The sequence below is a fragment of the Salmo trutta genome, chromosome 40 (assembly GCF_901001165.1).
Source record: "Salmo trutta chromosome 40, fSalTru1.1, whole genome shotgun sequence".
NCBI lineage: Eukaryota > Metazoa > Chordata > Actinopteri > Salmoniformes > Salmonidae > Salmo > Salmo trutta.
This window is the reverse complement of record NC_042996.1, coordinates 17,590,407-17,604,318: the sequence shown is the minus strand read 5'-3', so window position 1 is coordinate 17,604,318 and position 13,912 is coordinate 17,590,407. Positions and strand designations below refer to the sequence as shown.

The window sequence follows — 13,912 nt, the reverse complement described above, 5'->3', positions numbered from 1 at the left end:
TATTATTCTTCTTCTTAGACATTTCCCACTGGGTACGCACTGATTTAATCAACGTTGTTTCCACGTTCTTATCAAAAAGCATTCTAGAGACTTACATTATAGAAAAGGATGTAGCAATCACAGGAACATACTCTTGTCAGGGGTTCCATAAAACATCTGTTTTATGCCCAAAAGGCTAAATGTTAAGCTTACTGACACAGGATGAGATGGAATGTCGGTTGTTGGATTTGTTGCATTTGAAAACCTTATCCCAGGATACTTTGGGACAGAGAAAGCAGAGGTCAAAAGGACATGTAAGGATATGCATCTATTGTTATGTTCTTGATCTTTAGCTAAGAGGATTTATGAAGATTATCGCTCTCTCTAATGGCAGTTTAGGAGTTCAGAGGGCACTAGATAGATTTGTATTACTCTTAAAGTTAGCACTTCTGTGAAGGGATTACATCAAGTTCAGGTCCAAGTTACATAACAAAACAGCACATGACAAAAAGGCAACACAGCAAAATATCCTGACATCAGATGTATGGGACTGTCACAACTTCCTCCGAAGTTGGTGCCTCTTTCTTTGTTCGGGCGGCATTCGTTGGTCGACGTCACCGGCTTTCTAGTCGCCACCGATCTACATTTCATTGTCCATTTGTTTTGTCTTGATTGTTCACACCTGGTTTCAATTACATGATTATTTATTCCCTATTTAACCCTCTGGTTCCCACAAGGTTTTTGAGTGTTTGTTCGTTGTTAAGTGTTCGCTATTTCTGTGAGCTGGACTATTTTTCCTGCGTGTAATTATTTTGTGGTTTATTCGAGTAAAGTATGTTTTTTTTACTCAGTTCTGTGTCCTGCGCCTGACTCAGTCCTACCCGCTGCACACTGACACTTGACAGGAACTTTCATCCATGCAATATCAAATAGAATAAGATAAGGAATAACAATATTTGATTGAATGAAGAAGAGATTGTCGTTTCAATGCTCAGTATGCCATTTCTGTAAGGACCGACGCTGGAGTAGAGAAGCAGGTACGGGGAGTCAAACATTTAATCAGGAACAGACATGAAATAGGACAGGAACAGCGTCAGCACACGGGCATACAAGGACATATAACAATAAATGCTGATGCGGGGAACAGAGCGGGGGACAGACAGATATAGGGGAGGTAATGACAGAGGTGATCGAGTCCAGGTGAGTCCAATAATCGCTGATGCATGTGACGGGGGGGAAGGCAGGTGTGCGTAATGATGATGGCAGGAGTGTGTAGTGTTGGGGAGCCTGGCACCCTCGAGTGCCAGGGGGGAAGAGCGGGAGCTGGCGTGACAATTTCATCCATTTGGAAAGTATAAACTTGTGTTGTTTTTTACTTTGTGAATATAAGAGTGAGTACCTGAGCAATTATAACTTCCTGGTGTGGGAATCACAGCAAACAGCCAAGATAGATGTGCTGTATGTTGTCAAAATAAGTAGCAAATTGTAGTTATAAAGGAGTTTCAGTCCACGATTGTCTCAATGTGTCTTGAGAAAGTTTGGAAGAAAAAAAGCTTTGATCTGGTCCCATTTCCGCTGAACAGAGGACATGTTCAACGTTTCCGTTCCTTTCCCCATCAACAGCCAGCCAGGGTGTTTTTTCCACAGTCAGTCCCAGCCCCAGCCAGGATCAGTAAGAGAAGGTCCAGAAATGTCAGTGTTGTCTAGCTCTGGTGATGTCATTATCAGTTGACATGAAGATTGACGGTTTGGGACAGATAGAAACACTACAGACATTCCCTCAGGACGTTAATGGTCTAGTCCACAGGGAGACGTCTGGAAATAGGACTGGGACAGAGATTTCAGCTGCAGACACAGATCTGGCTGCTAAAGAGCCTGACACAATCAGACAAACATACTCACTTTACAATATGGCTCAGTTGGTAGAGCATGGTGCTTGCAATGCCAGGATTGTGGGTTTGATTCCCATGGGGGATCAGTACGAAAATGTAGGCACTCACTACTGTAAGTTGCTCTGGATAAGAGTGTCTGCTAAATCACTAAAATGTAAAATCATTCAAGTGGAGTTCTATTGTCAATTTAGGAAATTAATTGAAAATTCAATAACTAAAGAGTGTTGAATTCCATTTATTGAATTGGAATTTCAACATGTCCCTGAGCCTAAACAGACAGACATTCTATGAAGTCAAAAACATCCCATATCATCTCAGCTGAGGTGCCACTTGTGGACACATGCCATAAGGGTCTGGAGGGACATTTGTCATGCAATGTTCTGACCAAGCATCTCAATGGCTTCTCATGACAATAACCAAAAATGGACACCTCACACATACTGTAATTGGCAGTACTTATTGGCAGTTTCATTTCTGGGGTGTGGACATATTCTATATTTCACAATTTTAGGCACATTCAGTTTCCCATGGAGCTGGCAGACCCCCGATTAATTAGGTGATGTCCTCATTAATCAATGTTTGAGCTAATGAGAAGTGATCACAGTTGGGATTGGTTGACCCTAGAGCTGGCCAATTTAAACAGCTATTTCATGTCGATGTGACTCTAGAGTGAAAACTACTCAGAAACAGGGCGTGCTGATCTAGGATCATTTTTTCATTTTAGATCGTAATTAATAAGATGATTTGGAGCGGGGTGATCTGATCCTAGATCAGCAAACTTACTTTGAGATGCTTTTTGAATACTGTTGAACTATTGTGTCCCTTAGCACCTAATTGTTTTTTGGTGCAACCTGGTCTCACAGCATTTCAAATTATTCTGTACGTAAATCCAAGATGCCCTTAGTATGATATGTTATGGTATGTATTAATTTGTCAATGTCCATGACCCATTTCGTATATGTTACGAACTACAATTCGTATTATGTTACGAATTTGCAAAACAGACAATATTTTACGAATTTGCTAAATGTAGTTTATTTCACGATTTGCAAAACATATGATATGTTAAGAATTCTAGCTAGGTGGCTAACATTAGCTAACTGGCTAACCTTAGCTAGGCTAGGGGTTAAGGTAAAATTTTGGAGTTAGGTTAAAAGGTTAAGATTCGGGGAAGGGTTAACTAAAAGGGTTAATGTTAGGGTTATGGGAATGGTTAGCTAACATGCTAACTAGTTATAAAGTAGATAAAAAGTAGTAAGTAGTTGAAAAGTTGCTAATTAACAAAAATGCTATAGTTGTCCATGATGAGATTAGAACTCACAACCTTTGGGTTGCTAGACATTCACATTATGCACACACCCATCCACCCTGACCAACTACACACTTTTGTTTTTGCTTTAAGTAACCATCTGCCTTATGCAACCCTACCAAACATAATGTATCAAATTCATTAGTGTCCCAGATTTACGTTTACTATGTTATGGCAAGTATATGAAACCAGGCTGTTTGGTGACACATATACAACACACTCTAAATCACCTTTTTCCCTGCATTTCCCAAAAGCAATAGCCTCATTTACTACCTCAGTAATCTTCAAATGGGGTGTTTGAAATGGCATCCTATAATGGCATCCTATAAGATCTTAATTTGAGATATTTTTCTAAAGCAGGAAAATAGTCCTGCAGCAACAGGAAATGTGAATTATTATTTGGATATGATTAATTATAATTAAATGTACACGTTTGTAGGGGTTGATACTCCTACTCTGGCCAAAAGTAATGCACTGTATAGTCCAGCACTGTGAGAAAGTCCAGTCTATGGCCTGGATAGCAGTAGTAATGAGTTGATAAAGTTTATAACAGCCCCCAGGACGTTTACAGGCTCTTATGAAGCCGTAAAGACTTCATACCTAGCAGACAGCCTGTCCACGCAGGGTACTCATTAACCTCTAGACATACACAACACTCTACAGGGCTGGGATTGGCTCTGAGGCAAAGAGTTTGATTAGGTTAATGAACTGGCAAAACTCAGAGTCCTTGTATGAATCAGCTCAGAGAGGAGTTTCTACCTGCAGGAAGGGACTGTACCTGGAGGCCTATACAACACCTTTACTGAGCAGAGAGTGAGAGAGAGGGGGAGAGGGAGAGACAAGAAAGAGAGAGACAAAAGAAGGAGAAAGAGAGAGAGGGAGAGAGAGGAAGAAAGAGGGAGACAAGAGAGAGTGAGGAAGAGTGTGAGAGAGAGAAAGCGCGAGAGAGAGAGAGAGGGAGAGGGAGAGAGATAAGAGACTAGAGAGAGAGAGAGAGAGACAAGAGAAGGAGAGAGAGAGACAAGAAGGAGAGAGAGAGGGAGAGAGAAAGAGGGAGACAACAAAAGAATGAGGAAGGGAGAGAGAGAGAATAAAAGCAAGAGAGAGTGAGAGAGAGCAAGCGAGAGAGCATGCGCGAGAGTGAGCACGAGCGTGAGGAAGAGAGCGCGAGAGAGAGGGAGAAAGAGGGAGACAACAAGAGAGAGTGAGGAAGAGAGTGAGCAAGAGAGAGAGTGAGAAAAAGCAAACGAGTCAATATAACTGTGCCAGGATTGATAAACATCAAACCCAGCTCATCACCGCCAGTCATACAGCAACACAGTCATAAAGCTCTCAGTCTCAAAACAGTGTTAATTTGGTTCCCACAGAGGACCTCTCTCTCTGCACCTGCCATCTATCACCTCTCTGTGTACAGTGATCACTCTGAGAACCATATAAAACACTGCAGGCCAATGAACCATGGCACTAATCAAAGCTGCTAACGACACAAAGGCATCCAGCACCGGTACTCCCAGCTTCACTAGAATAGAATCGGAAAGCTTTGGGCCAAACAGTGACAGTGGAGGGAGAGTGAGCAACAATATTACAAGTTAATTCATTAGCTATAGATTTGGACTTAGTTAAAACCCTGTAAATCACTCAGTATGTTCCAATTATGACAAATGGCTTAACAACTGATTGATATCTTCAACGAGTAGGACAGGAAGGATTTACTTCATAAGCCCGACAAGGCCCTCATCCCTGTAACTCGCAGGAGAAAGAGACGGAGGTATCGTGGACGAAGATCCAGGTGTCGTGTGAGGATCCGTAAACGAGAGGGTAATCTACCATTACCATTGGTCCTATTAGCAAACGTACAATCAGTCTATAATAAAAAAGACAAACTACGATCATGTATATCCTACCAACGGGACAGTCAAAGCTGTAATATCTTCTGTTTCACTGAGTCGTGGCTGAACGCCGACATGAATAACATACAGCTGACGAGTTTTAAGCTTCTTCGGCAAGATAGAACAGCGGCCTCTGGTAAGACAAGTGGTTGCGGTCTATGTATATTTGTAAACAGCTGGTGCACGAAATCTAAGGAAGTCTCCAGATTTTGCTCATCTGAGGTAATCTCATGACAAGCTGTAGACCACACTATTTACCAACAGAGTTTTCATCTGTATTTTTCGTAGCTGCCTACATACTGAACCACCACAAACTGTTGCTGGCACTAAGACTGCACTCAATGAACTGTGTATGGCCATAAGTAAACAGGAAAATGCTCATCCAGAGGCGGCACTCCTAGTGGCCAGGGACTTTAAGCAGGGAAACTTAAATCTGTTTTACCTCATTTCTACCAGCATGTTAAAGGTGCAACCAGAGGAGGAAAAAAAACTCTAGACCACCTTTACTCCACACAGAGAGACACTCTCCCTCGCCATCCATTCAGCAAATCTGACCATAATTCTATCCTCCTGATTCCTGCTAACAAACAAAAACTAAAGCAGGAAGCACCAGTGACTCAGTCAAAAAGAAAGTGGTCAGATGAAGCAGATGCTAAGCTACAGAACTGTTTTGCTAGCACAGACTGGAATATATTCCGGGATTCTTCCGATGGCATTGAGGAGAACACCACATCAGTCACTGGCTTCATCAATAAGTGCATCGATGATGTCATCCCAACAGTGACCATATGTAGATACCCCAACCAGAAGCCATGGATTACAGTCAACATCTGCACTGAGCTAAAGGGTAGAGCTGCTGCTTTGAATGAGCGGGACTCTAACCCAGAAGCTTATAAGAAATCCCGCTATGCCCTCCAACGAACCATCAAAAAGGCAAAGCGTCAAATCATAACTAAGATTGAATCATACTACACCGGCTCTGAAGCTCGTCGGATGTGGCAGGGCTTGCAAACTATTACAGACTACAAAGGGAAGCACAGCCGCGAGCTGCCCAGTGACACGAGCCTACCAGACAAGCTAAATTACTTCTGTCCTCGCTTCGAGGCAAATAACACTGAAGCATGCATGAGAGCATCAACTGTTCCAGAAGATTGTGTGATCACGCTCTCAGCAGCCGATGTGAGTAAGACCTTTAAACAGGTCAACATTCACAAGGCCGCAGGACCAGACGGATTACCAGGATGTGTACTCCGAGCATGCACTGACCAACTGGCAGGTATCTTCACTGACATTTTCAACCTCTCCCTGTCTGAGTCTGTAATATCAACATGTTTCAAACAGACCACCATACTCCCTGTGCCCAAGAACACTATGTAACCTGCCTAAATGACTACCGACCCGTAGCACTCACATCTGTAGCCATGAAGCACTTTGAAAGGCTGGTCATGGCTCACATCAACACCATTATCCCAGAAACCCTAGACCCACCCAAATGTGCATACCGCCCAACAGATCCACAGATGAGTCAATCTCTATTGCACTCCACACTGCCCTTTCCCACCTGGACAAAAGGAACACCTATATGAGAAGGCTATTCATTGACTACAGCTCAGAGTTCAACACCATAGTGCCCTCAAAGCTCATCACTAATCTAAGGATCCTGGGACTAAACACCTCCCTCTGCAACTGGATCCTGGACTTCCTGACGGGCTGCCCCCAGGTGGTAAGGGTAGGTAACAACACATCCACCACGCTGATCCTCAACACAGGGGCCCGTTAGGGGTGCGTGCTCAGCCCCCTCCTGTACTCTCTGTTTACCCATGACTGCATGGCCAGGCACGACTCCAACACCATCATTAAGTTTGCCGATGACACAACAGGCCTGATCACCGACAACGACGAGACAACCTATAGGGAGGAGGTCAGAGACCTGGCTGTGTTGTGCCAGGACAACAATCTCTCCCTCAACGTGATTTAAGACAAAGGAGATGATCGTGGACTACAGGAAAAGGAGGACCGAGCACGACCCATTCTCATCGATGGGGCTGTAGTGGAGCAGGTTGAGAGCTTCAAGTTCCTTGGTGTCCACATCACCAACAAACTAACATGGTCCAAGCACACCAAGACAGTCGTGAAGAGGGCACGACAAAACCTATTCCCCCTCTGGAGACTGAAAAGATTTGTCATGTGTCCTCAGACCCTCAAAAGGTTCTACAGCTGCACCATCGAGAGCATCCTGACTGGTTGCATCACTGCCTGGTATGGCAACTGCTCGGCTTCTGACCGCAAGGCACTACATAGGGTATTGCGTACGGCCCATTACATCACTGGGGCCAAGCTTCCTGCTATCCAGGACCTCTATACCAGGTGGTGTCAGTGGAAGGTCCTAAACATTGTCTAAGAATCCAGCCACCCTAGTCATTGACTGTTCTCTCTGCTACCGCACGGCAAGCGGTACCAGAGCACCAAGTCTAAGTCCAAGCTTCTAAACAGCTTCTACCTCCAAGCCATAAGACTCCTGAACATCTAATCAAATGGCTACCCAGACTATTTGCATTGTCCCCCCCTCTTTTACGCTGCTGCTACTCTCTGTTTATTATCTATTTATCTATGCATAGTCACTTTAATAACTCTACTTACATGTATATTACCTCAATTACCTCGACTAACCGGTGCCCCCGCACATTGACTCTGTACCAGTACCCCTGTATGTATCCTATGTATTGTTATTTTACTGCTGCTCTTTAGCTACTTGTTACTTCTATTTATTTTTTAGGTATTTTTTTCTTAAAACTGTGTTGTTGGTTAAGGGCTTGTAAGTAGGTCTACACCGGTTATATTTGACGTATGTGACAAATAAAATGTTATTTCGATTTCATTAAATCTATTAGTTGACTGCGATTCACCATTCATGTTTAAAGCAAGGTTGTTCTTGCATTTGTAGAACACACAGAGAGCATGCATCACAACACACACACATGCGCACACGCACACAAAAAGGAATGCAGATTCCTCCTGGCTCTTCTTATTAGGTCAGTGTATCCCCCAGGCAGTAGCTCCCGTATGTGGATGGGAAGAGAGGCGAAGAGAGGCAGGCAGAGCAGAGGACAGTAAACGGCTGTCTTTGACACTCATCATTTTTGAAAGGGAGCATGTTCCCCAGACATCACAGCTTTGCTGACAGAGCTGCTCTCTCACCTCCCCTCTCTCCTCCTGTCCCTGACTGACCTTACCCAGCCTTATACATACAAAGCCATGCAGACACAAACGCACTAATGCATGCATGGACACACACACGCGCACGGACACACACACACGCATACTCGCACTCTGCCACGCATTTTGTGTTGGTGGAAGGAGCTATTGGAGGATGGGCTCATTGTAATGACTGGAATGGAATGGATGGAACGGAGTCAAAGATGTGGTTTCCATATGCTTGATGTTTTTGGATACTGTTCCATTTATTCCACTCCAGCCATTACAATGAGCCCATCCTCCAATAGCTCCTCAAACCAGCCTCCTCTGGTCCACACACTTCTCTCCCTTTTATTTTATATTTATAATTTTATTTCACCTTTATTTAACCAGGTAGGCCAGTTGAGAAGTTCTCATTTACAACTGCGACCTGGCCAAGATAGAGACCCTCCTTCCCTCCCCTCCACCCTTCCCCTATTTCCCCGGGTGCCTTCTTTGAAAGCATTCAGCACAGGAGGGAGAGTCCTATCAGTAGGTCCCACAGCATACAGAGTCCTATACACTGCTGTAAGGGTCCTTAGTAGTGCTCTGTCTTTGATGTGGGCTCTCTGGGCTAAATCTGTCCTGGGTGATTTTCAAATAAATGTTTTGAAATATTATAAAACATGCTTAAGGTGGTTTTATTTTGTTTTTCACACTAGAAGGTTGAATGTGAAACTTTAATTGTGAGATTGAGTGTAAGAAAAATATGCTAATATTTTAAATAGCCGTTATGAATTTCCATTAATATGTTATCATTGAAATGTGTATCAAACTGTTGAGGAGCAACTAAAAACATTTCAAACAATAAAATAATTATCCAAATCATCACAGAAAATAATTATGTTCCACAAAATGGATAATATTTTAGACCCAAATAAATAAAACACAGATATTACATTATTGGGTCATTTTGACCCGGGAATATGCATTCTTTGGGTGCCATGTTTACTATGCATCCTAGGGTTAAATATCTATCTGTATATTATTCATAATGTCTTCTAAATATAACTACACGGTCTCTGTGTCACGTGTACACCGGTCGCATGAGAATTAGACTACTGCATTGTAATGCAACACTGCTTGCGTGTGACTGCCTCTCTTCTCCTCTGTCAACAGAAATCGTTCTCACTGGAGGGATCACAGTCACACAAGTAAACAATTTCAACACCCATCTCATGAGCAGAGCCCTCCACACAAATTTTTGATGGAGGACCTGCAGCATTTATCTCACTCCTGAGAGCAAAGGAGGACGAAGATGAAGAGGAGGAAGAGGAAGCGGTGGAGGAAGGAGAAATATTAGGTGGTCTGAAGAGAGAGGTGCTGCGATTTGTTCGCTGTGGGTAGAGGGGGGGGGCATAATTATTTTGTTGCTGCCTACGCTACAGATGACTTATCGGTCTGCTAACACAGGACAAGTAAAGTTTTGTTATTTATAAAAATCTAGTGCCTTCGGAAAGTATTCAGACCCCTTGACTTTTTCTACATTTCATTACGGCCTTATTCTAAAATTGATTAAATCGTTTTTTTCCCTCATCAACCTACACACCTTTGAAAGCAGCTTTGGCAGCGATTATAACATCGAGTCTTCCTGGTTATGATACTACAAGCTTGGCACACCTGTATTTGGGGAGTTTATTCCATTCTTCTCTGCAGATCCTCTCAAGCTCTGCCAGGTTGGATAGGAAGCATTGCTGCACAGCTATTTTCAGATCTCTCCAGAGATCGGGTTCAAGTCCGGGCTCTGGCTGGGCCACTCAAGGACATTCAGAGACTTGTCCCAAAGCCACTCCTGCGTTGTCATGGCTGTGTGCTTAGGGTCGTTGTTCTTTTGGAAGGTGAACCTTCACCCCAAGTCTGAGGTCCTAAAGGCTCTGGAGCAGATTTTCACAAGGATCTCTGTACTTTTCTCCGTTCATCTTTGCCTCGATCCTGACTAGTCTCCCATTCCCTGCCGCTGAAAAACAACCCCACAGCATGATGCTGCCACCACTATGCTTCACCGTAGGGATGGTGCCAGATTTCCTCCAGACATGATGCTTGGCATTCAGGCCAAAGAGTTCAATCTTGGTTTCATCAGACCAGAGCATTTTGTTTCTCATGGTCTGAGAGAGTTTAGGTGCCTTTTGGTAAACTCCAAGTGGGCTGTCATGTGCCTTTTATTGAGGAGTGACGTTCGTCTGGCCACTCTACCATAAAGGCCTGATTGGTTGAGTGCTGCAGAGATGCTTGTCCTTCTGGAAGGTTCTCCCATCTCCACAGAGGAACTCTAGAGCTCTGTCAGAGTGACCATCGGGTTCTTGGTCACCTCCCTGAACAAAGCCCTTCTCCCCCGATTGCTCCGTTTGACCGGGCAGCCAGTTCTAGGATGAGTCTTGGTGGTTCCAATCTTCTTCCATTTAAGAATGATGTAGGCCACTGTGTTCTTGGGGAGCTTCAATGCTGCATTCTTTGGTACCCTTCCCCAGATCTGTGCTTCGACACAATCCTGTCTCAGAGCTCTAAGAACAATTCCTTCGACCTCATGGCTTGGTTTTTGCCCTGACATGCACTGTCAACTGCGGGACCTTATATAGAGAGGTGCGTGCCTTTCAAAATCATGTCCAGTCAATTGAATTTACAACAGGTGGACTCCAATCAAGTTGTAAAAATATCTCTAGGATTATCAATGGAAACAGGATGCGCCTGAGCTCAATTTTGGGTCTCACAGTATCTGAATACTTATGTGAATAAGGTATTTCTGTTATTTATTTTTAATTAATTTGCAAAAATATCCTGCATTCCAGGTGACTGCCTCATGAAGCTGGGTGAGAGAATACCAAGAGTGTGCAAAGCTGTCATCAAGGCAAAGGGTGGCTACTTTGAAGAATCTCAAATATAAAATATATTTTGATTTGTTTAACAGTTTTTTGGTTAATACATGATTCCATATGTGTTATTTCATAGTTTTGATGTTTTCACTATTATTCTACAATGTAGAAAATAGTAAAAATAAAGACAAACCCTCAAACTTTTGACTGGTACTACATATATATATATATATATATATATATATATATATATATATATATACATACACACACACACATATATACACACATTTTTTAGGGGGTGCACCCTCATCCCCCCTACTTCCTGCGGCTATGGAGAGGTGCAGGTGTGATGGAGAAAAGGAGGAAGAGGAGGAGAAGTCAGGGATGGTGAAGGAGAGAAGGAGATGGGAATCGAGGGGGAGGTGGATGAGGTCGTTTTGGAGTACGATAAATACTACAAGGACACAGCTGGAAGAGAGACACCATACCCTGTCCCAAAATATCACCCCACTCTGACGCACAAACACACACTCGCACACACACATACGGCACAGCGGGCAGGAGGACAGGAAAAGCCTGGTCCATTTACTCATCATCCTTATCGAGCTAATCTGTGGCACAGCCATTACTGCCACACTCCACCCAGAACACTGTCTCTGGATGCCACCAAAATGGCACTCCATTCCCTATATAGCCCACATCTTCTGACCAGGGCCCATAGGGGAATATGGTGTCATTTGGGGCACAGACCCTGCCAGAACCAGGTGGAACAGATCAAATTTCCTTGATTCATAATGGGATGGACCCAGCAGTGTTCACCATGTCCTGGATAAAAGCCTTGGGACTTTTCACCAAACTAAGTCCCCAGGAGTCATAGGGATTATTCTGGATCTGTAAGAGCTCATCTAATGGGAAAGGGTGTGTGGACAGGATTCATACAGGGTAGTGCCAGAGCACTATATTGAGAATATCCAAATGTGAGGCTGTAAGTAGCTCTATCCATGGGTAATAGGGTTATCATTGAGCTTCTAATATAATCCTGATGGATGTTGAGTAGGTGGTTTTTGTATGTTATGTTACGTCAGAGTTGCATTTTGTGATGGGACATTGAGAAAGAATTGGAGCGTATTGTCAATCAGTCAGTCAGTCAGTCAGTCAAACAGACAGTAAGTCAGTCAGTAAGTCAATCAGTCAGTCACTTAGTCCAACATGGTCAGTGTGTGTCTTTTGGTTGATGAGTGCAGCTGCATCCCACATGAAAAAACATATTATACTATGGTATAAACCTATAGTAGTCAATGTAGAGTTTTTGCAGACTTTACTGTAGTATTTACTGTAGTGTTTTTGCAGACTGTAGTATATTGTAGTATTTTTGCAGACATTACTGTAGTGTTTTTGTTTTATTATCTTTGACCTAGAAGTGGAGGCTTCCTCCTTCAGAAAATCTACTGGAGAAATTCTAAAAGAGCAAATTTTCCATAACCTGTAGGTAGGTATGACTGGGGTCTGAACGGATATCTCAGAACTTGCTCTTTTCTATAACCTGAAGGGAACACAATATAGAGTCTATAATTGGTTTCTCACTTATTGGTGTCACAAATTGCAATATGGGGGAGGTGAATGGGAAGGGTATATGCTAATGAAATGCTGTAGTATTTCCTAAAGTTAAAGAAGTGTTTGGTTTTGTGGACATTACTGTAGTATTTACAACAGTGTTTTTTGTCTTCTGAATAATACTGTAGTACTTACTATAGTATACTACAACATTCCATTCTATAGAAAGTACAATACATGATCGAGGGATACTACCGTGTGTAGCATAGTATTCTAAAGTATACTACAGTTTACTATATAATTCTATAGTAGGTACTGTAGTATTATATAGTAAACTGTAGTATTTATTCATGTGGGATGGTAGCCACCATCTTGCTTTCCCCTATTACTGTCATGTTATGGTGAAGAAGAACAACAACAGTAACATGAGAGGACAGAGCATATTACTGACTGCGGAGAATGTGAAAAAAACACACAGCGTTCAGAAGACAACGACCTCAGGTCTGGGCCAACTGGCTCTGGCAGTATACTTAACTGTCTAATTGAAAAGAGCAGTAGATGAGTTCTGACCCACATTGACTGGTTTTATGTATCCTCTTAAGGTCTAATCATGGGGTTTGAATAATGAGGCCGGTTAAGGAACACACACGCACATGCATACGCACACCACCTCGATCCCTCCAACATCTCAATCCCTCCAACATCATTTGGCAGTGCACTCTGCTTTCCAGAGCAGGGCTGTGAAACCGGGAGGCCCCCAGGCTCATAAAAGCAGATTTGTGATTTTGCTGTGAGCCAGAATCTGCAGCCACTGTTAAAAAGAGAGGAAAGAAGAGCTTTTACTGTCTTGAGCATTAGAGCCGTACCTCTACCAAAATGAAAACAATTATAGTCCCACTCCCTCCCTCAGTACTGACAAACACTCTTTCTGTTCTGTGAAATGGCTCCTGGACAGTGGAAACAGAGCAATAAACATTCCTCACCAGAGCGGGTTTATGAGAAAATGTTAACCAGGCGATACGTAGTTGATACGGCTCCCAAAAAACAACTACAACTAGAAATAGTGGAGAGAATTTTTCATTTCATTTTTTTTTAAGGTGGTTGACAAAAAACAAAGCCAGAGCACTTTTACTGTGTTCTTCAATATTAACAAGCTACCTCAGAACGTGAAGTCTTTGTGTGTGTCTGTGTGTGCATGTGTGTCTGTGTGGGTACGCGCATTTTGGGAATTGTACTCAAACC

At 43.0% G+C, this 13,912-nt stretch overlaps 1 non-coding gene across 1 annotated transcript; it reads right to left on the bottom strand.

Annotated features, from left to right (window-relative positions):
* Nucleotides 1-12,538: 12,538 nt before the first annotated feature.
* On the bottom strand, nucleotides 12,539-12,593 carry LOC115180650 (U7 small nuclear RNA). The gene has a single exon (XR_003873125.1). It is a non-coding gene; the product is annotated as a U7 small nuclear RNA (small nuclear RNA).
* Between the last annotated feature and the right edge of the window lie 1,319 nt (nucleotides 12,594-13,912).